This window comes from Lissotriton vulgaris, chromosome 4_1 (assembly GCF_964263255.1).
Source record: "Lissotriton vulgaris chromosome 4_1, aLisVul1.2, whole genome shotgun sequence".
In the NCBI taxonomy this organism is placed as follows: Eukaryota; Metazoa; Chordata; class Amphibia; order Caudata; family Salamandridae; genus Lissotriton; species Lissotriton vulgaris.
Window position 1 is genome coordinate 586775663 of NC_141691.1, and position 23482 is coordinate 586799144.

Sequence of the window (23482 nt, forward strand, 5' to 3'; positions counted from 1 at the left end):
ATGGCACAAGGAAGCCTCAGAAATATTTATCAGCCTATTTCGCATTGACCTTAAAACATCAATTCATGAGACTACATTATGGCATGTGGGAAACAAAGGATCTTATCACTTCATGGAAAGCGCAAAGGCAAAATCGAGACTGCAGACTGTGCGGCTATAAACATGAGTCTCTTCAACATATGTTCTGCGCATCCCCAAAGCTATTAAAAGAAAGGAAGATATTATTAAAAGAAATATTTAACAACTTGAACATTAGAACGAGTAGAGGAGCAGTAATCACCTGGCTAGGCAGGTCCTTAACCCCTCTAGTCTGCAGGGTGGAAAACTTTCAATCTGTATTTATAGGAAATAGATCAAAACCTGTGGAAACCTAAACAGATTCTTAGAATTACTGAAAGACTACAAAAAACGTGTAAAGAAATGAGCAATCTTACACATGGTTTTTACTATGATATGGTTTTCTCAATTTTAACAGTATTTTTATTAATTGACCAATAGATGTAGAACTTGAACTAACTGTATTAACATTCTATCAATGGTTTTTTATTTTATTTTTTATTAGAATGTTGATGTGCTGCAAAACATGTTGCTCGGTGTAATATTTTTTTTTCAAAGACCGAACACTCAAATAAATACATTTGTGTGCAAGAGCACATTCAGCACATGCGCTGTCGCAGGCTCGACCTTAAACTATATTTGGTGGGCAGTAGTTAAGCATTAAGTACACATACTCCAAAATGCCCTCTCCGAAGCCATAATTCAAGTAGAACGTCATGTCACCTTTTGAAAACTGCTCTTCTTCTTATAGGCTTGTAGTCAAGCAGCAGGTAACTTTCTACCTTGACTGGTCGAGCCTATGGGTTTTCTGCTGCTACTCCTTTTCATCATCCTCATTCTGCATCTAGATGCCCTGAAAAATCTCAATCAGCATGCCATGTCCTACAAAAAAAGAGGGCACAAATAGAAGGTTGAACTCTACAAAAATAATGCATCAGTTGTTACAGCTCAAGACATATTGAGTACCTAGAACATAGAAAGGCATCTCTAAACCATATACAAATAAAAAAAAGATAATATGGAATAGTGACTCTCGGTGTTAGAAACTTCAAGGTATGTCATCCTTAAAGCACAGGTACAACTGTTCAATATTATAATATTCTATACTTGAATGTTACTAAAGCTATTTCTAAAAGCACATTATATATTTTTTCAAGCATTCATTAAATTATATTTACCCTCATACTATGTGCAATGTGACCAGGAAAGACCTTAAAGCCAGCTGTGGGTGAAATCAGAATTACAACCAAAATGAAAAAATCAACAGTTCATGTCCATCATCTTACATTTCGTTAATTACTGACGATTAGCACCGACTTTTGTTAACAAACTTACATAGATCCTTAAGTTTTCCTGAATTAAATTACTGGTCGAGAGTCTTATGTAAATGCCTGTGCGACAATGTTTCTGTACAGTCGACTATACATATACTATTCTTTTGTAAATTTTATTCTATCCTGAGAGAGAGATGGATTATTCCTGTACTAAAAACATTTTGAGTGAGACAATTCCGCCCGCATTCTTGACACTGCAATTCTTACAAAAAGAAGTTATTATTTCCTCCGTTATTGTTTTAAAAAAAATGTTTTTAAATATTATAAATCTATTACGATGTGATGTTTTTTAAAGTACTTAGCCTTTGTTAAAAGTAGTCTCTACAAGAGTGTGTTCTTATAATTTTAACTGTGTTTTTATTGTTTGACATATGCACTGTGCTTTTATGATTAACTTCTACAGTAACCGAATAACGAGCTTTTGAATTGAATTGAGTTATTGAAATTGGGATTGTCTGTAAAATGTATTATCAACGCCTCCATGGGTGTCCTTGAAGTTTCCCAGTGGCAGTGCATTTGTTATCCCAGATGGGGAATTAATATTCATTGCACATAATAGGTTCAAGTATTTGTTTGGTGCTGTTCAATCTTCCAGACATATTACACTTCGGATCCAAACCAATAGCAGGTTTCTGTTCACTCCCCGTGACTTAAGTGTCAGGTCTTCGAACTTGCCAACACAAAGAAGAGGGAACAGAGAGCACTCTCCCAAATACATTTCAGAGTAGCAATTTGGCCTCATCAAGAAGAGGCATACAACTTCGTAGACTTCACGTCTTCAAGTGCTCTTTTCTGTGAACCGAGGAAGGAGGGCATATCTAGGCAAACTACCCGTTAATTAGCAAACAGCGTTGAAAATCACATAAATCTTTCTATGTAATGTAAGGCTTTGGACCAGCACTTTAAAATTCTTTGGGCACACTAGCCTCATTATCAACTTGAAAAGCTAGTTTGATTACCAAATGCCCTTTAGAATTAAGCTCACTTTCACATCAGGCCTCCTTGTCACCAAGTCTATTCACATGCTCTGCCTATCATTTGAGGTTGCAGTCGATATGCAGTGTACCCTGAAGTACCTATGAGCCCCAAAGAGGAATTTTGGGCTACAGCAAAGTCCAGCTCCAATATGGAAGCATTAACAGGTAAGGTTAAAACTCAAGCTGGAGGGTATTGTGGTGAGACCAGCAGAAGAGCCTCTTGGCTCTATTCATTGTGCTCCATTGAATTTGGCACCAATAACGTTTGCATTAAGAAAAGGTTATTTGCTAGGCTACATACTATGTTGGCCAAGAAAAACATAGAGCCTTAACTTACTTTTAATCTTTGTCTATACAGTGTAAAGGCTCGAAAATTAACCTGGTTTAAAAAACATAATATCTCTCCAAATTTTCACAGTGTACTCTAATCAATGCAGTTCAAATTAGTTTCTTCTCAAAAGAACTTTGACTTGAAGATCCACCATTAAATCGAAGATATTAAGAGCAACTGTCTCATTGATCTGACAACATTGCATCCTTCTGTAGCTTTTTGCAACAAGTTCATCCATACAGAACATTAGTCCTAATCTTGGAGGCTCCCCAGGGCAAGTTGATTGGAGGACAAATCTTATGAACTGTTTTCTTAGGTGTGATGTCACTACCACCAAAGCCTGAAGAGAATGAACAAGGAGAAAACCATTCCATAAATCCAGTTGTTACGTATCTTGTCTCGGTTTCTGGATTCCTTTTCTCCAACCTGGAGCTGCTTCTTTACCTCAAGTCTTTTTCAACTTGAAAACCCATCACAATGAGGTAGAACCTTCTTTGGGCATCACCTGCAACAGGTTCCCACTTATGTCACATGAGCTCCTTGATACTTTCCAGTCATAATGTATTGTTTGGGAGTTTTTGGCTTCTCTTTGCTGGCTTTTAGAAGGCTTCTTAAAACCTGGTTTTCTAACTTGTAAATTGACTCTCACATCAAGCCTCTGTACTATGCTTAGCTTTTAGAGCCAAGACACCCTCAGGTATAGGTAGCTCTTTATAAATTCATTTAACATAGCATAACTTAATCGAGTAACATTCACTTAAACAGTACAAAGTATATAATGCACAGTAGATGTGTTATCAGGTGAGCAATTTATCCCCCATGGAGGGAGTTTGAGGAAGTTATTGTCATACATCCTTTTTGTCTATAGAAAGTATCACACATAATGTGTGATAATATCTGTAGTGAACAATTAGAGTCCCACAGGTTACAGAATGATAGTTCCCAGAATTTCTGGATAAGGAAACCTCTCCCCCTCTTTTGAAGTATACTTCATCATTGGTAGCCTAAGTCTGCCCGGGTTAGTAAGTACCACCAGGAGGGTCTCGACCTAGATGTTGAGGTAATTCTTAACTGATGCTTACTTAATAAGTGCAGGAATCGAAAGTGATAAAAATGACCTTTGAGATAAACCTAAATACATTTCTTTACCAAGTGATACCTCAGGTAAGAATAAAAATATATTGGAAGTGGGGGATCATTAAGTGAGAACCATTGTCCATGGTCAGCACGCTCTTGGGTGTTTCCTTTGGTTTAGCGATTTATATTTACAAACAAAACAACATTGCTTTAACCTCATCCGTGCTGCCCCGATTTACCGCCGGTGCTGGGCCCCAATGTTAATGGGTGTGGTCATGACGGAACGGTTCCGTCATGAGCACAGCTCGACCGATGCTCATGACGGAACCGTTCCGTCATGAGCATCGAAAGGGATAAACACAATTTCGGGGGCAAATGAACAGCGGTGGCTGGTGACATTTGAAAGTGGTGGGCGTAAACTTTCTGTCGGAGTTCACTGTCGCGAGTGAGCATGAACATCTAAAGTGGGTTCGGTGGGGTTCTCCCCCGAGGTTTTTTTTTTTTAAAGAGTAGGTAAATGGTGCATTTCCAAGTAATTGTGAGAAGAAAGCAGGTTAATAAAGCAATTGCGAAAGTCAGTTATTACATTAATAAAGGGATGTCATATGATATAACAGCATGTAGATACTGCCACAAAGTTGGTTTTATAAAAATGGGTCTAATTGGTGGAAATGATAGCACAATTAATCAAATATATTGGCTTGAAGCCATACCATATTCAGTCAGGTCTATGGGGACATCATGTAATATTGCAATAATTCAGGGTTTGCCACATTACCTAGGAGCTATATATTTCGAAGCACTCTCTTATATGGTAATTACAATATTATGGCAATCATTATCCAATATATAATCACACAGAAAGTTAGTTGATGATGGATTTCGGTCAACATGGGTTTATGGCAAGCATATATCTAGAGGTTTGCACTCTATAAATAGCACTGAGGCAGATATACAATGTTTTGTTTCAAATAAAATCTCTGCATGAGTACATCTGGATATTTATTGATACACATTTCGAATCTTTCATATAACATAGTGCTGGGGCCTCAACCTAATAATAAACTAAAGTTTGTCGAGTGGCCAATGATATCTGTACTCAGGTGCTCCTGCTCCACATTTAACTTTCTTAGCAGTGTGTCTCACTCTCTACACGAACAAGATGGTGGACATTCTTTGTAGATATGTGGACATTCAAGGAAGCAATACGGAATTCTGCTCATCGCCTGGTGGCAAAGACAGCTTGTATGTAGACAAACTGTGCGCCATCAAAGCGGTCCCCTCCTCCTTGGAAATTACCTCCTCATTCTTTCGCAAGTAGAGAGGGGAGGCCTAGTTTTAAATAATTGTTTAGTTTCAAGGGAAAGCAAAGCGTTGGTTGTGTGTCCCTGGAATGTGGAAATAACAGTTTCTTCGTTGGAGCAGCAACAGACTTCGTTCGTCTGGACAGCTCTACAGCAGCATTGCGCAGCTCTCCCCGAAAAACGTGGTGAACTCTCTCACCTGTGGTAGAGTCTAGACTCGCCCAGTGTGTGTGGTACTCTCAGTCTGTGTGCTGCATTTTCACTTTCACTCACTTGTGTGTGGACGCTTGAGTCTGCGCATCATGGCACCATCGTCCTGTGCCTGGTACTCGCACCTTGTGTGTGGAACTAGCACAGCGTGTGTGACACTCAGTGAGTGGGACTGGGACTCACTGGACATGTGCGCAGAACTAGTACCCTCAATTTCCCCATAGCAACTCTGAATTTGGCAATAGCGACAGCGTTCAGAAGCGGCAGCAGTGAGATGTTTGGAGCTACACAAAAATAAACTTTAATGTAATAGTGTTAAACATTGTAGTTAGTCTGACTCTGCCACACTTACTAACAACTTCTCCGGCCCGCTTCAACGATACTCGATTCACCCCTTCGCCCTCCTCTGTGTGTGGCTTGAGACATCACAGTGTGTGTGACCCTTTGCTCCTTTGGCTGGGAGGACCGTCGCAGCACGCTGGGGGGCGGTCGCAGGAAATTATAATAAAAAACAAAACTTACCTCAGTCACAGCGTCAGCCGGTCCGCGCCACCTCTGCTCCCCTGGCTTGGTGCCTTCACGTCAGCACTGGCAGCCTCTAACAGCCAATCCCAGGCGTGGCTTGGGGCACAGGTTTCTCTTCGCCCGAGCACGCCCATTAGGAGGCCGAAGGGCTCCTAATGAGCATGCGCAAACAGGTAAAAACACAAGTGCGCATGAGTGAGCAGGGTGCGAAAATTCGCCCTCCGTCCCCACTCATGCGCACTTGTGTTGCTGCCTGCTGCCCCTGGTGACAATCCTGTCAGTCAACATTACGCCAGCCCGCCCACCCACTTCGGACTCTGAAGGGGTGGTCGGTCTGACGTCATGCTGACTGACAGGATTGTCAGTTCTTCCTCGGTGCGCCACGTCTTTGAACTTAAGTAAACTGAATTTCAGTTTACTGAAGTTCAAAGTCTCTGAGGGAGCTGCGGGCGGTGGGGGCTACGCCCGTACGCCCCAATGGACGCACCGCGCCTGCAAATGAACAAGTAATAAATTATGTGGGTGTGTCTGTAGCTAGTCAGAAATGTTTTAATCAGTTGAGGAAGATAACATTTAAAGAGTATGGAACATTTTTTCCTCTGGTATCAAGGTTAAAAATGTATTTTCTCGTACTGAACAATTTACCCAAATTAGCTGATGGGACGCTCAATATTCAAGCACCAAACCCCATTTCAACTTAGCATCTTTTATTATGATTATGTTTGGTACACATAAGTGTTCCAAAACTGGCTCATCAAATTATGCTTACTGAGATTCTGATCTATGCTTTGTTATTTAGCCTTTCAAAATTATGCAGACCAAGGTTATTGTAAGAATAATGTGTTTGTACCTAAAGTGGCTTTTTCCACTGTCACTGTTCCATTTAGTTCATCCATTAGTTACAATTATTTTCTGAGTCCAAATCTCCCCTAATAATTTCTATTGATGTTTCTTTTTATTTGCTTAAACGTTTAGATGGTTCCAGCATCAGGAGGCAAAGCTAAAGTGGACTGGCTTTGACGAACTTCTTACACACAACTTTGTATGGACGGTCTCTTTTTAAAGCAGGAAATAATTTTTGTGTGTGATGGGTTAGTCATTGCTGCACATGGATGGAATGGAGGGCCCTGCAGCGCCCATGGTGCTGAAGGGGTCCACACACCATTCACCTCAAATGGGCGATGTGGGCTGGCCAGCTGCAAACAAATAAAATACTCAGAAGTTGCAAGCCAGTTAGGGAATGGTTAATGGGGGCACATTCAACTTTATACCTCAGAAGAGGGCCAGAGGAGATTTAAAGACCTTCAAGGGTTAATTCCCCTGCTCATATATCAAAATCATATTAAAGAACCCTTGGGTCTATAAGTATTGGTCACCTAGTTGAACATTTAACCAAGAAAAGGTGTCCGTCACCCACAAAAAGGCGGCATGCTTCATTATTGGGGAACCTCCTCATAACGTGGTGTCTTGTCACGATACGGCATACAACCCCCTCACCGAGAGGGAGGAGCTCAGACATGTTTTCATACTAAGAGAGGTATAGACTAAATACCCAAATGTGGAGCCAGAGATGTTGAGGGCAGCAGAGCAAATGAAAGAGGTGATTTAAAACTAGCTACAAGGTTTGCAAAAAACATGTTTCAGCCCAGGACCCAGACGGTGTTGGGGCTTTCTTCAGGATCTAGTGGTGCTTCTGCTCAATGTGCTTCTAAATAAACAAAATAAATCAAATAGACAATTCATATGAAACCATCTGTGAACATCAAAGGGGGAAGGATTCACTGGCGGTACACTCTGTGTTCGGGTGTTGTAACTCAACCTAACTAGGCATGGAGTGGAAGGAAGGGAGGGGTCTCAGTCCCACCGTGGTCGGGTGTACTCCCTCCGTGGCAAGCAGTATGCCAGCGCTTGTGTAAAAGAGCTCTGAGTCCCCTTACTTCCTTGCGCTCCATGCCAAGGTCAGATGAGGACTGACACCCGACCACAGCGGAGGGTTGGCTGATGCTTTGCTCTATCTGGGTAGTTTTGTCCCTACATACAGACAAATAGCTTGAAAGTGGATCAATCAGACGAGATATTCATTTTGACAATAGCAAGTATTTCTCTTATTGAGAGTTGCAGATATGTGTATTTGGTCACATTATCTTTTGTCAGGGTAATTTGCTTTTATGTATTAAGTCTAGAAATCTTTGTGCCTGCTGACTACATCCGTTTGCATCACTTATGTTCTATGAAATTTACTTGCTTTCTTTCTGTTTTATAAATAATATTTTTAAATTAGTTCCAATGAGCTTTCCTAACTTTCCAGTAGTGTGTTTCACAGCACTAATCTGGTCTTTTGCAAATGTCTCCTTGTTTTGCTGATATCACACCCGGAATTTCACTTTGTGACTCCGATAAACTTGTAAGCACAAAAACATCACAAGTCAACATTTCTACTACATCATAATTTATTCTAAACCCTGTTCTGATAAACGGAAGGGTGCAAAACTCCAAGAGGATAGCTTTGAAGGACTAAAATGTCTTAAACATGTTCCTGTTACATTTTTTCCTATCGGGCCTAATACTTAAGTAATATTTATTGATAAAATATACACTTTTGGAGAGACTTATCAAGGCTTTGTGCCAGTGCAAAGTCACAAAAAGTGACATAAACCGGCTCAAAGTATTTTTACTTTACAGTGGAAACCTTGTTTTGTTTTGGAAAGTTGTCAGAAAGCAATACATATACTGTTTCATGCACTTTGCATAACTTTGCACCTAAGCTCTTTCCAATTGTTGTACATGGGCGTCCCTTGCTACAATCCATCAGTTCAGCCAGTAAGCACCGACTAGGAATGGTAGACAGGGCCTTGTGCCAAAAACAAATGCCTTCTCGAAGCAGGCATTAACATTGAAAAATGTCTTAATTTCTCCAAACTTTTCCAACATAGCACGTCTGCTGTACTGTGTAGCACGCATCAAAATAGGGGAAAAGATTGAAAGTTACTTGAAGCACAGTATTTTGTACTGGAAGGAGACCCTTCTCGTACAAACATATGTTAGAAATAACAGACAAACCCTTGCATTGTGGTGCAAAAGTGTGTGCGTGCCACAAGGCAGGGTCATACAGCGCCATAGCAGGGGAGAGTGAAACACCGTCACATCTTTTTGGATAAGGCACTGTCGTCCTCTATGCCACCCATGCCACACAGCATAACAACTTCAGCTTGTTCTGTGTTGTGACACATATTTGTCATCTGCCTCTTTACAAACGTTCCCATAAGCCTGTATTCATTTCGTAAATAATCCTATTTACTTTTTTTGCATAGTTTCCTATGACTTTCCTCGCAGACTGCAAAGTTGGCCATTTTCGGTAGCGCCCCAGCGCTGCTGCACAGATATGAATATATGTCACTAATTATGCATATTGAACCATGCCGAGCTTTTAGTTATGTATCCATGGGAATTTCTATTTTCGTCCTACCATGGCTCTCTCTAACATTTCTTTGGAAAAGGCCCAGAAGGATTTCATCACATATTCCCGGAGAATTTATGTGCCGAACGCACGAGGCTCGCTTAGAAGACATCACTGCCTGAAATCACTGTTTATTCCTGTTGGCACATCAGCCCCCAGCAGCTGGACGTGTAACGAGCTGCTGTCTGAGAAAGCTTTTCATTACAGGCTCCTTGTCTGTAGCAGCAGATGCCCGCAGCATACATCCCAGGCTAGTGTGCATAAGGCTTTATAGAACTATTGAGAAAGCCAGTTTCACTCTGTGCCATTCTCTCCCACCCAGTGCACTACTATGCTAATCATTCCAGTACATAATTTATTTTTCTTTATTCGGGGTCATAATCTATGAGAGGGACATGGTCTTCTGGTGGATGGGGACCAAACATAAATTTTCATGCTATGGGAATAACGAATAATAATAAAAAGTATCCACAGTAAAGCGTACAAAAAAAACCAAAGCATAATAAGCATACTCACACCTAGGCCTGGAACCAAAGAACTAAAAGCCGCCCTGGCAAATATGTCCTCTCTTCTCCTCTCTCATCTCTCTCCTTCTCTCTATCTCTTCTCTCTCCCTTTACTGAAACCCCCGTTCCTGCTGTCAGTACTCGAGGAAGCTGCTTGAGAAAGTGGGAGTGGTGTCAGCAGCGGTCTCTCCCTTAAACAAGCATTGTCAAAGCAAATAGGTCGGCCCTGTGCCAGAGCTATTGGCTTTGCCAATGTGTTTTACCCATTGTGTACTCCAGCCTTGCTTCTGTTGAGCAGGGCTAAAAGTTAGGGACGTAGAAGAGGGTGGTGTGGAGTGGGGTAGAGTGGAATGGCGAAGAGTGGAGTAGCGTGTTAAGGAGTGGCAGAGTGTTGTGTATTGTAGTGGCGTAGAATAGAGCCATGTGTAGTGCCTTGCAATGGAGTTGTTTTGAGCAGAGTGGAATGGTGTAGAGTGCATTGGCGTGTAGAGTTGCAGTTTAAAGTGTAATCGAGTGCAGTGGCATAGAGTGCAGTGGCATAGAATTCAGCAGAGTACATTGCAGCGTTGAAGAATGCAGTGGTGTAGAGTGTCGCATAGTAGAGTGGAGTGGTGAAGAGTGGAGTTGTGCAAAGTGGAGTGGAGCGGATTAGAGTGGCTTAGAGTTTAGTGGTGTAGAGTGCGGTGATGCACAGTAGAGTGTCATAGACCCAGCCATCAACAGTCCAGCCAGAACCGCCAGGCCAGGTCCTCTCTGGACCAGAAACAAGCATCTTGGGACTGGTTTCAGGGCATTACCCCTCATCAGCCAGACTAGCCTTAATTCGGTGGCACAGAGAACATGGGACCCATGTCTGGGCATACCCTTCCCACTTGGGGTGACAATTGAAAAAAGAACAGATGATGAAAGGAATGCTGGCCAAATACCAACACTCACCACCCACTCACAGACCTGGGTTAAATCCATCTTTTCTTTTTTGCTTGCCATGTCATTCCAGTTTAAACCAGCCATATGCAAGTTCAGTGGCATAGAGTGCAGAGTAGATTAGTGTGGCATACAGTGGCTTTGCGGAGAGTGCAGGGGCGTAAAGGTGAGCATTACAGAGGAGAGTGTATTGGCATAGAGTGCAGTGGCATAGTGTGCAGTGTTGCAGAGTTGCGTTGAGTGAAGTTGTGCACTGTAGATTGGAGTGGCCTAGAGAGAAGTGGCTTAGAGTGTAGTGGTGTAGAGTAGATTGTTTCAGAATAGAGTGGAGTGGTGCAGGGAAGAGTGGCGTAGAGTGTAATGAATTGTTTTGATCACATAAAGTATTTGTTTACAACACACTTTAGAATTACTCAAAAATGTGCTTTATTTGTGTTCCTAATTTTGATATATTCCAAAATACTTGCACAGTTCATTCAAATAATGTGGGCTGGAAAAAATACCTTTCCTACCCCCTGTATCCTGCAATATAGTCAGAGAAAGTAAAGTAAACAACAAGCCCCCTCAGAAGACAGAGCCTGCCAGTTGACCTTGGTCTTTGAATGCACAGAAAATGTGACATGAAAAGAACAAGATTTACAGGTAATCACCACCACACCCCCCGGCGAAATCTCGCCAGAACCCCCCCTTCCACTCTCCAATGTGGCCAAAGGGCTAGCATCGCCACTGTTTTAAGTCCTCCTCCTTCGTCTCTTTAGGTTTCTGAGCCAGCAGTCAGTCTTTTACAGTCCTTGAATTTCCACATGTGGTCTAGCTGCTATGTCATTGGTTTCTGGACCCTCCCCCAGAGAGTGGTCCTGTAGACCTTGGTGAATCAATAGGTAAGCAGTAATTGCAAAAAAGAAGAACACTAAACTGAAGCAAACTCGTAACGCAAATCATAGAAATGCCTAAGTAATGCCTGTCAAGGTTCCCTCTTGTTTGCACCTTTTAAAGTATAGACCCATTAGTTCCATTGCTTCAGATGTATTAATAAATTGCGTAATTAATTAAAACCATTATACATAAATAAGCGTTAGAAACATTGCAGTTAATATATAGTGAATAAAAGAGTAAAGAAAAAGACCCCACAATCAACTGTAGGTAAATTACAATAAAATGTATTGTTATGCAGTGCTCCAGGACCACTCTGAGCTCTCGTCCTTGGTTTCCTCCACCGTCTTACGGTCTGTATCTGGCAGCCAATCCTTCGAAGGCTTCTATGGTAATAGGCATATATCTCAGGCATCATCCTTGATGTCCTGAAGAGGATCCCACTATTTTTGTAAATGGATTGAAACGTCGTCAACTCCTCGCACCTTGTCACAATCTTACCTTTTATCAACTTGTTCTATGGTGTTATAATGCATGCATATTGACCTAACTATTGATGAATGTTATAGGCCTCTCTTCTTCAATGCCTGAGTCCTTTTTCTGTTGTTAAATGTCCCATCTATATATTGTTCTCACAAATGTTCACATTAAATGATTATGTCCAGTTGGACAGTTAAAACATGGAAATCATTGTGTCTCTATGTAAATTACAACAATAATATTTTATGTGTAAGAGACTGTTATTTTTTAAAATAATAAGTGGGTAGGAACACTGTTAAAGGCTGCCTTGAAGTCAACTAAAGAAGTGTAGCGCATTGTTTTAGAGGCCAGGGATCACATACAGATATTAAGAGCAGTTAGGTTTGACGACTAAATCTACATTGATTCCATTAGATACAGTCTGAAGTCTCTTCCCATGCTACTAGTCTTGCTGGAGTAATCTTGTCAAGAATGCAGAATCATGATCTAATAGTGCTATTTGTCAGTAGTTACCAGGTGTACCTCTCTCACCATCATTATGGACAGGGTGGATCTTTGATCCGTGCCATGAATTGGGGTCATCTAGTTCTCCATCACTGAACTGAACAAGATGTTAGAAAATGTTGGCCAGCATTCTGGATTAGATGTGAAGCAGTCTGAAGACCGTTGGGGCCCCGGGCCCTGTCTTTCGTACTCCTTTATATGATGTTTTCTGGTGTTCTTAGATTTTTATTGGAGATCTCTGAGAAATATCTGCCAGATCTGATGTCGCTGCAGATTTCGCCAACTGATGGGTGAGGAGAGTTGTTGACATTCCCAGTGGGCTTTTTATCCAGCAGCATGGATGCCGAGGTTTGATGACCTGTGGAACTATGTAGTTCAGTTCCAGATGGTGTGCCTTTATCTTCGGTACATGATTTAGTGCAGCTATGCTGCCTCAGATGCTGCACCCATGGTTTTTCTGAAATATTTGTGTTGAAAGAGGCCGTGGTATCCTTACTAAGATCATTTATGATTTTCATAAAAGCCATTGGGTTGGTTGTTTACAGGCGTGAAAGATCCTAGCCCAAAGCTTTTCCGAATAGTCTTTTTTGGCTGACAAAATGCCCCACTTGTAGTTCTGGTACATTACTGCTATCTTCTCTTGCTGCGATGTATTTGTGGGATACCTTCTAAGTCTGCGATATTCTCTGAATAAGGATTTCTTTGTGGTAATGAGCTGTTTAGAAGTTTAATTGTGAAGATTACGGTTGATGTTAACTGCTGCTTAACATTACAGAACTGTTTTAACAGCATCGCACAGTATCGGTCCAAGTTTGGAGCTTTTCAAAGAGCTCAATTAGGTGCAATGGTGTCGGCAACAAATATATTAGCGAGGTGATGTAGGCGGGCAAAAGTATTTAGCGATAATATCCGACCATTGTGATCACTACCCTCACATTCCTCTATCCCATAGCTACCAATTTATTCGAAGATAGAAAGAGTTGCGGCTGCGTAGTTAATTACGGATTTTGTCCTGTGTGAAATGTGGGTCCAGGATGGGAGTACTTATCCTCTGAGTAGTATTCAGGATGCGGAGACTGGAGTTTTTGAGTATACTTGCAATCTTCCAGCCTCGGTGGTCTCTACTTATTGGTTCCAGTATTGTCTAAACTGTGTTATTCAAAACAAGATTTTGAGGGATATTATTCTCATCTTGAGTTTCCTGATGAAGTAATTTTGACTTAAAATCTCAGGATATTTTTAAATGATGGGTTTCATTCTCTGCCAGAATTTTGGTAATTACCTCTTCCAGAGCCTCCACTGAGGCAGCCTTAGCTGTTGAGGCCGAGTTGATACATACGTTGAGTGGAAAAAGTGGCTGATTTCCATTTGGTGTCCAGTTCTCAATTTTGACAGCCTGCAGATAGTTTTGTGTAACATGGATTTCCTCCATTTTAATTTTGAGGGCAGCTGAGATGTATGTCGCAAGGCTCCCTTTTGGCCAGCCTTTGGGGCTTGTTCTCAGGGCAATCTTGTGTAGTTCCACAATCATCAGGACGGACTACTCAGTTCACATTTTCTGCAAGTGAATTATGTGAAATTTTCTTAAATATGCAAGACATCAATGTCGGACACTTTTTTTTAGAAGAATCAGATATGCATCAAGAGCAGATTTATATTGAGCTAGACTAGACGATTGGTGTGGTTGCAAGGCATAATGCCTTGTTAGTTGGTTGCCAACACCTACTCGTAAGGACCTGTTCCCTAGCAAGGCCTGGGGCAGCCAAGACCACTCTTGTGCAGTGGGAGCAGCGGGAGAGTGTGTACATCCAGTTGTCGGAGTGGTCAGTTTTGAGACTGGGTCTGTTTTGGGCCGGATTCTCATCCCCCGACGCCTCGCCACAAGAAGTTCGTCTCGCTCAAGCCCGCCGGCTTCACCACTCGCCGTTGCTGCAAACGCCCAGTCGCGCGACGCACAAACGAGTGCCCCAGTACCCACACCACCTTAGCGGGCATACTATTTGAGAGGAGTGAAACAACACAGTCAAGCACAGTCCACCACGAGCCATCATCAACCGTCATAGCAGTTCTGGTCTCACATACAGCTTATAGCAATTGGAAGACCAGCGCCCTACTCCCTTCACTGTGTTAACCTGGAGGCCCGCCCCAGCAGTCAGGGTGGCCACGCCTATTCTAAAGGAATGGGAGGTGTAGCCTAACTCCCCCAACCCAAGTTTCGCCAGTGCCAACCCAAAAACCGCTTTGAATTGAAATTGGGAAAGGCAGTCCCCATTCTCGTGAATGAACAATGCCCGCCCCCCCAAGTTAGGGCGTAGGGCCAAGTACGCCCGCAGCCGGGCTACTGGGCAGACCGCCACGCTGGGCGCAGAATGCAACCGAATGGTGGCATCCAACCCTCCCTGGTCCATCTTGGATCTTCTTAGGATTATTTCTAAGGCTCCCGGGGAGATGGTGGCGTCCCTGAATTGCAATCCCCCCTTCGTGGTCAGATATGGAGACCCCCACCACTTCTCCCAGGCGGAAGGCCCCATAGAAAGTCAGGGCAAAGGCTGCCCCCAGTAGGGCACTCTCAAAAAAGGATGTACAGACTGTGGGTAAGGACTGTACAGTATTGATGAGAGTATGGATGTCCAGTGGCCTGCGTTGGTCCCGTCTAGGTCCCTCCAGTCTAGACCACCTGCTAACGCTTTCTTGACCAAAAAGGTAGAACCAGGGTCCTTCACACCCGCCAATTTTGCAAAGAACCCTATTGCAGATAGATGAGCCCTGGCATAAGAAACAGCCCTGCCCTGGTCCCTTAATGCCTGTAGAAAACGGTATAATGCATTTACAGAAAATAGATCAGTTACGCTGGCTTCCACTGCGAAGGACCTGTAAAAATGAAAATGTTGCTGATATGCACGCTTGGTGTGATCACTTAGGGCGGCACCTACCAGCCCCACTAATGCGGGGCTCCAATTGTCCACAGTGATGTAGGGAACGCTGACATTCGCTCCTCCGCCCGTGGAGGGAATCCCCGGAAGTCCTGTAACTTGGAACGAGACAAAGCATCAGCAGCGTGGTTATCAACACCTGGTATATGTGCCGCCTTGAAAGTCAAATTGAGTCTTAGGCATGCCAGCACTAACATCTTTAACAACCTCAACACATGCCTGTAAGTAGCCCCCTGTCTGTTAATGGCCTCAACCACCGCCATATTGTCTGACCAAAATATCACTGCCCTGTCCTTGAAGCGATCGGCCCAGATCGTGACTGCCACCGGTATGGGAAAGAGTTCCAGGAATGCAATGTTCTTAGTCAGACCTGATGTGTGCCATTCTGCCGGCCACTCCGCCCCGCACCAGGACGGGCCCAAGATGGCCCCAAAACCAATTCTGCCTGCTGCGTTGGTAAATAAGCCTAACTGAGCACTAGAGACAGGGGGTGCCGGCCCCACCACCTTCCCATTGAAGCCTTTCAGGAAGCTGAGCCATATCTTGAGATCCTCCTTCACCTCTGCTCTCAGGCGGACCCGATGATGCTTCTGGGTAAGTCCCACCATTGCCCTGGCTATGGACCTGGAGAAAGGGCGCCCCATAGGAATGATTCTAAGGGGAAAATTCAATTGACCCACCAACACCTGCAACTGGTGCAGAGTCACCTTTGGACCTGCCAAAGTGTCCTCAATCGCCTGAGAGAAAGCTAACACTTTGTCTAAAGGAAGCCTGCATTCCCCCGCCACCGTGTCAATTTCAATCCCCTGGAAAGACATACATGTGTCCGGGCCCACCGTTTTGTTGGGAGCACAGGGGACCCCGAATTCTTGGAACATTGCCACCAAATCACCGAGCGCTTTGGCACACGCCCCAGAAGCCGCCGGTCCCATCACCATGAAGTCATCCAAGTAATGAACCACGTCCAAGCACCCTGTTTTGTGTGAAAAGACCCACTGTAGCATAGAACTAAATGTCTCGAAGTACTTGCAGGAGACTGCACACCCCATTGGCATACATTTGTCGTAGTAGAATTGGTGGTGCACCTGGAAGCCTAGTAAGTGATAATCCTCAGGGTGCACAGGCAGGAGGCGAAAGGCCGATTCAATATCCGTTTTTGCTAACATGGCCCCCCTTCCTAAGTCCCTCACCCTGTGCACTGCTGCGTCAAAAGAAGAGTAAGTCACAGAACATAGGGCTGGGTCGATGGCATCATTCACTGAGGACCCCCTGGGAGCTGATAGGTTATGAATCATCCTGAACTGCCCAGGCTCCTTTTTGGGCACCACCCCCAGGGGTGAACATACGTAATCCTCCCATGGGGGTGCAGGGAAAGGGCCTGCTACCTTGACCAGCAAACATTCTTTCTCGACTTTCTTCGCCACTACCTCAGGGTACATCTTAGTTGACAAGAGGTTGCCGCACTGGCTAATGGGGGGGACATCTAAAGCTGGAATCCTAAAACCTACAGAAAAACCTTCAAACAAAACCATGGCTGCTGCCCTGTCAGTATACATGTTAAGCCAATGGGTCAATTTTTCTATGTCCACCGGCGTAGGCAGTTTAGGCCTGCGGGGGCTTGGAGTCCCTGTGCCCAGCCCCTCCACGCTCTTTTGCCTTCTTATTACACTTAAATTCTGGGTGTGAGGCGTGGCCACAGTAGGAACATGCGTGCTTGAACTTGCACTGCCCCGCAGGCCAGGTGCAAGCTTTCTTGTTAAATGCCCAACAGGCTCCTCTCTTTTCTCCAGGCCCCCCCTGGGAGGTCCGAAAGGGCTGCTTAGTGGAATGTTCCCTGCTATTCAAGCTCTCCAGCCATGCGTTCACTTCCACCTGATCCCAACCAATGTTTGGATTCTCTTCCTTTTAACACCTGAAATCCCTGTCATAATCAAGCCAGACTGTCCCCCCATGCATTGCATGTGCCTTCACGATCTTGTTTGTATAAAAGATTAATGGAATTGCCAAATCAGACCTTTTTTCCAATACCACTGTTGAAAACACGAGAAAGCCAAAGAGCCAATTTGACAAATTCTCCTCTACTCTGGGCCTCCTGTCCCTGAAGGAGCTCTCCTTGCCCTCCCTTTCCTTGTATTCGACATCCCTGCGCTTGGGCCTGATGAGTGCAAATATATCCACGTATGCCCCTTTCCAGATTTTTTCCCGCATATCCATGGCTACATGGGTTGCTAGCATACCGATCTGTGATAACACATTACCCTGTGCTCCACCCGTTACTGCGCACCCTTCCATACCCTTTGACCCAGCTTTGCCTATCTAACCTCCTACGGGTACCGTGGCTAATGCTGCTCCAGCCGCCCCGCTGTGGTTGGCCTTGCGCGTGTCCACTAAGAGCGCTACCTGCCTCTGAATTTCTTGGAGTATGCCCTGTTCTGCTGCCTGCGCGGGGACCCAAGGCGCTGTCGCCGAAGTACTAGGCTTATTACTGTCCGCCCCAGGCAAAGCTAATTGTCCCACCAGAGAGACCACAGATGCTAACAGGCCACTCGTCGTGTCCTGCGGCCCCCCTGCTGACACAACCGGATGCGGTGGGAGAGGGGCCGATGAGTCCGGCAGCGAGGATCCCGTTCCCTGGCGCCAAGGCCTTCAAGGCTTCTCTAATTTCGGTCAATACTGAGCCTACTGGATCCGTTAGATTCGCTGCCCCCGTGGGGGAATCAGTGCCTTGTCCCCCTGTCCTAGGTACAACTGAATTGGGTGGGGGGGCCACTATCACTTCGACTTCCAGTGGCTGTGGGACGGGACCTACTGATCTCGCCTCGGAATCTCCTGAGTCTTAGCTGGTCTTGCTCTTTTTATGCTTCGGCACCCCTTGCCCTTCCGCTACTTGGGTTTTTTCACTAAAGGCGGGAAAGCTGCCCTAGGTGGCACCCCTTCCCTGCGAGGGCTCTCGATTACGGTAGGATGCTCTTCCTGCGAGGAATCGCTCTCTGCGCTGCTCTCTTCCTTGTCTTTGTTAAGTTTCTCTAACAAAAGCTTCATAATCGTGGCCAATTCAGGGTCTTTCTCCTTTCTCTTATGCCCTCCCTTCTTCGGCGCCATTCTCTCCCTTTGTGTTATTAAACTCACAGGCCCCTGTCGATAAAAACACCAGGCTCCGAACCCCTGCGCCACCCGGCCTGTTCTTAACACCTCTTGGCCACGTTCTTAAAACAATCAGCCTGTCGTTACACTATGTGGCCCTTTGTCTGTAACTGCTATTCCAATCTATCTGTGTCTGGCGTTGCTACACGCGCTGATCTCTGCCCCTAGCGCCCCTACCAAGTGCTTCACCCACGCCGCCGGCAGAAGCCTGCACCCCCGGAGCCCGCGCACAGCCGCGGCCACCTCGAGGAGGAAATTACAGTAATTCAAACACCCCGCCCGCAACCACGGCTGCTCACAGGCCCCCCAGGCACCCGGCCCCTTACCTGCCTAATGAGTGAAGCACCGACGATGCCAAACTCCTCCCTGCTGTCTCCTCGTCAGGCCGCAACCTCCATGCAGTCACGCCGATGCGCTCGACGACCCCCGCCACACGCGGACTCCTTTGACAATCCAACGTGAGCCGCGGTGTTAAAGATGAGTCAGAAACCAGTTCCCGGGGTCAGGAGCGTCGGCGCGAAGATCCAGGTAGGTGAAGGGGCAACAGGAACAGAGACCGAGGCCACGGGGATTTGCCCCTAAATAGGCCAAAGGTCTCCGCCCTTTCACCCCTCCGGAAGTGCCTAGCCACCCCCTGACCCGGAAGAGAAGAGGGCGGCCGGTCGCCCATTGGGCGGGCCGGCCGCCCAATCCCGAGTGACCGGAGGCGGGGCCCGGGGAGCCGGGTCCTAAGGGCGCGCCTCATGAATGACGCGCTTGGCAGTTGTCGGAGTGGTCAGTTTTGAGACTGGGTGCTCTGGATCCATGTTGTTCCGCCCTCCAGAGCAGCAGGCATCACATAGTATTGAGAAGGTGCGTCGTGGGGGGTCTCTGTGTCAGTGATGAAGGGATAGTTCTTTGTGTTTTCCAATCATGTGTAGTGGTGCATCCCCGTGGAAGATCTGTTTGGTTCATCGGGTTCCCAGCAAGTTCTCGTTTAGGTGAAGCCGGCGAAGATGTTTAGAAGATGGTGAGGTAAAGATTAGAAACATATGGCATTATTTTGATGCCCCAGTCCCAGAATTTGTCTTGTTCACCGTATATTTGTTGTGCAAGATCCGTTGTCGCAAATGATAGTAAGGTTAGCTCTGCCAGCTGCGCTCCTCTAGGTTTGAGGAATGCGACGGACAGGAAGTCTACTGATTTCACATTTTCCAAGACCTTGTAATATTTGAGTAGTCTTATTATGTTCCCACTGTTCAACACATCATGTTGTTTTTTGGAGGCGTATTGTGGGAGGAATAAGAGTTAGATATCTATAGGCCGGATGAGCTGCAGCTGTTTGGGGTTTCTTAAAGTTGATCCTTTGTTGTCCTGTTTCCTGTGATGAACTTGACTTCCCAACATGTTGCCTTTTTCTAGGCCTGTAATTTCTGGGTGCCCTGTGAGAAAATTGGCTGTATTAGGTTCCAGGGCCTGATTAGAGGAAGGGATGAAGTGTGAGTATACTTCTAATGGGGCTGATACAGGGAGTAAGTTACTCTTACTGTGAGTACTGATGTGTGATGAAGCGGCTGTAGGAGTGTTGACATGCCCTTCATTTATTTTCGGATCTTGAGCAGTGTGCAGGCTAGCCTTGACAGCCTTAGATGAGATCTATTTGGCCACAGTGGCTTCGGATGGTGCTGAATCATTACCACTTGACTCCCCGGGGTTTCTTTTTGGTCTTAATCACTTCCTAGCATGGGCTCAGCTGTTCTAGGGGAGTTTAGATAGTTGAGCATGGTGAGCAGGGCTTGGTTTGCATGGTCTGGTCTTTGACAAAGATTGGGAATGGTTAAGGGGGTCTTGTACGGTGATGCGGATGAACTCGGATCATGGCTTCTTGCTTTACGCAGTCTTTTTTGTTGCCTCTTTGTCAGTGGAGCTAGAGATCCTGAGGCGCCTAAGCATGTTTGTTCTAAGGGACCTGTCAGTGGGTTGTTCTCTGATATTTCTGTGCATGGTGAGTTCTGACTTGTGTGTCTAAGTTTCTGACTGGGACCTACACAGCAGAGGATGCATCGGGTGTTTTGTGATCTATGTCCTCTGGTGAGGCTATTTGGTTATTTTCCCATGAAGTTTTGAGGTCAATAACTATATGGGAAAAGGCAGCCACTCTTGGGTGATGGCTGGGCCCTTCTGGGATCAATCCCCTGTTTGTTCCCCATTGTTTGGGGGTGAGCTGGCTCAGGTCTGGGATGGTTGGTGCATCAATTTGATGAATGATTCTCCCACCTTCTCGCTGCCAGGTTCCAAGCGTAGGGGCTGGACAAGCTCCCTTCCAGACTATTTCTGCATAGGACAGTTTCACCCCACTACAGGCACAACACTTGACGATGCCATGTCTTTTGTTACTCTGGGAGATCTGCAGTGTGAATCCTTCGGGTCTCAGTATCACCCTCCTGCTGCATTTACTTTTGGACATGGACCTTTGGTCCTAGATTAGACAATGAAGAAATTGAGGTAGTGTACTCAGCTTATACAATTACACATAATAAGTTTCGTACCTGGTACCTGGATCACTTTGTGCTCTGGCAAATAGAGTGTTAAGAGCTTCAAGTTTGGTATTGATCCCTGAAATTAAGACTGCTATTTTGCCTAATAAGTCGACCTGTAGGTTGAGTTTTGAAGAGCGAAAGTTCATGGCTTCTACCGCAGCTTGTAGTGTGTCCAGTACTGTCACCCAACACTTTAGGGTGGTGACTGACTCCGAATTGGGTGGCCTACTATATCCCTGAACATTTCCCTCGCTATCTGTCTCGGGTTCGAGGAGAATACAAATTGAAGCATTATGTTTGGACTGAAAAGAGGATGGTAATTCAGGGGTTCCGTAGACTGACCCAAACATATACTGATTACTAGGGAGACTGGCATTCTCATTGTCCTGGGCGGGCCACTTCCGCTCTATACCGTGCTGTACTTTCAGGTTGGGACCTAATGCCCCACATCATACAACTCTTCCTCCACCTCAGACCCTCTGACCCTCTGACCCTCCACCACCCCAAAGACTCTATGGTCTATACGCAGCTGAACACTGTGCTAACACAGGGCACAGTACTTACGGCCTGTGTTTGTCCAGGTCGGGGGTCCGACCTTGTTTATCAGGGTTGCTGGACAAATGTACTTGTTGGAGGCCTATGCTATCTCCATGTCCATGAGTCTTTCAATAGATTTGGGCCTCATTCGGTGCCCCAGGGTGTGGAGAAGGGGATGAAGTGGCTCATTGGCTAATGTATTTCCCGCCATTTTACAGGAGGAAAGTAAACTCTTATGCTTTCTTTTCATTTTTCACCTCCCTCCGGGTCAAGTGCTGGTCTTGCAAATGGCTCGTGGGTCTGGCGTACTTCACTTTTCCTAAATCCTTTCCTCTTGATGCCTTCACTGTCTGTTCGTTGCCAGTCACTCAACCATTATTGAGACCTATTGGTGGACCCATCTGGAATGAGCACGACCTGTTCTCAGGCCTTTGCAGGACATGGAGTTTCACTGGGGGGGTTTGGAACCCACCATCCCTCTGCCGTGAACCCTGCTAAATGTGGGGCACACCTGAGTAGATTCCCTTAGCTCCAAAGGGTTATTTGCTTATTGCCCCCACTTTGAGGAAACGCAAAACAGGCAGGTGTGTCTCACTCTTTCCTATAATGAATTACACTTATCTAGCTGAAGAGTGCTGTATTTTAGACAACCCCTGTCAGAAACACCGTTATCCACAGGGGTTATTAGTAGTTGCTCAGATACTTACCCTGATCCCGAAAAGTAGTAGAAACACATAATAACTGGTGTTTATAATAATGAATTATCATGTACAATCAGCACACAAACCTTATGGATAATAATGATAAGAACTGTTATAAGTACTATTTCAGCAGTCATCATATAAAACAAAACAAATGTTAAAAACCTAAAGCATTTTAAGTCGCCAATTTCTACTGCTCAAAGTAATTAGTCTAAACCCTACCTATAGTTATACATCTGTTATAGCTAGCCTTCCAATTATGGTTTTGGCTGAATTGATAGAATCTTCTGTTTCTATATTTTGCCAAGCCATGTATCATCCCAGCATACCTCAGAGAAGCTTTGCAGTCAGATATCAGCTCCCCGGCATTCTCCACAAGCAACCAGTCTTTATGTATTCTCCTTTCTAATTTTTAGGTCTGTTTATATCTTCTTCCTAACCATTCTCAATGGAGGGGGGGGGGGGGGGATTATGAGTGCAGATTCCTGTATCTGTAGTGCTGCGTAAAGAATGGAACATTTTCTCTTTTAGTATTTTTTTAGTGTGCCTAATGTCAGATCCAGATATTAGTTTTCTAGGACCTAAACATTCTATATACACTCCCTAAAAGACTGGTGAGGTAATGTTTGTCTCACAATTATACCTCATTTGAATTAAACATGCACAGGATTACCTACCTTCCTGTTACGTCACCTCAGTCCACTCTTCCTCCTCCTCTTCTGTGCCCATCTCTAGGTCCTCCTACTTGCAGGACATTTAACAGTGAGACTCCAGCCTGGTATTGTTAGGTGTTGTTGTGGTGGAGCCCACACAGCTCCTGTGCATGCTGATCGAGTGGGATCCACCATATCCCTTCCTCCCCTAGCATCCACGCCACAATCCCCAGTGTAATAAGTCACTTAGTCCATCTTTTGTTTCAACGTTTCTCCCTCACAATCTTTTGCCTCTCAATATCCAATCTTCCTAGTGCATCTTCTCTGTCTATCTTTTCTTGTGCTAATCTGTCTTCTCTTTGCCTAGGTGCTGTGTGGAGCCTATGACCAGACCTGCCTTGTGAGTCCCTAGGAAAGGGACGTTTCACCTCCGCCT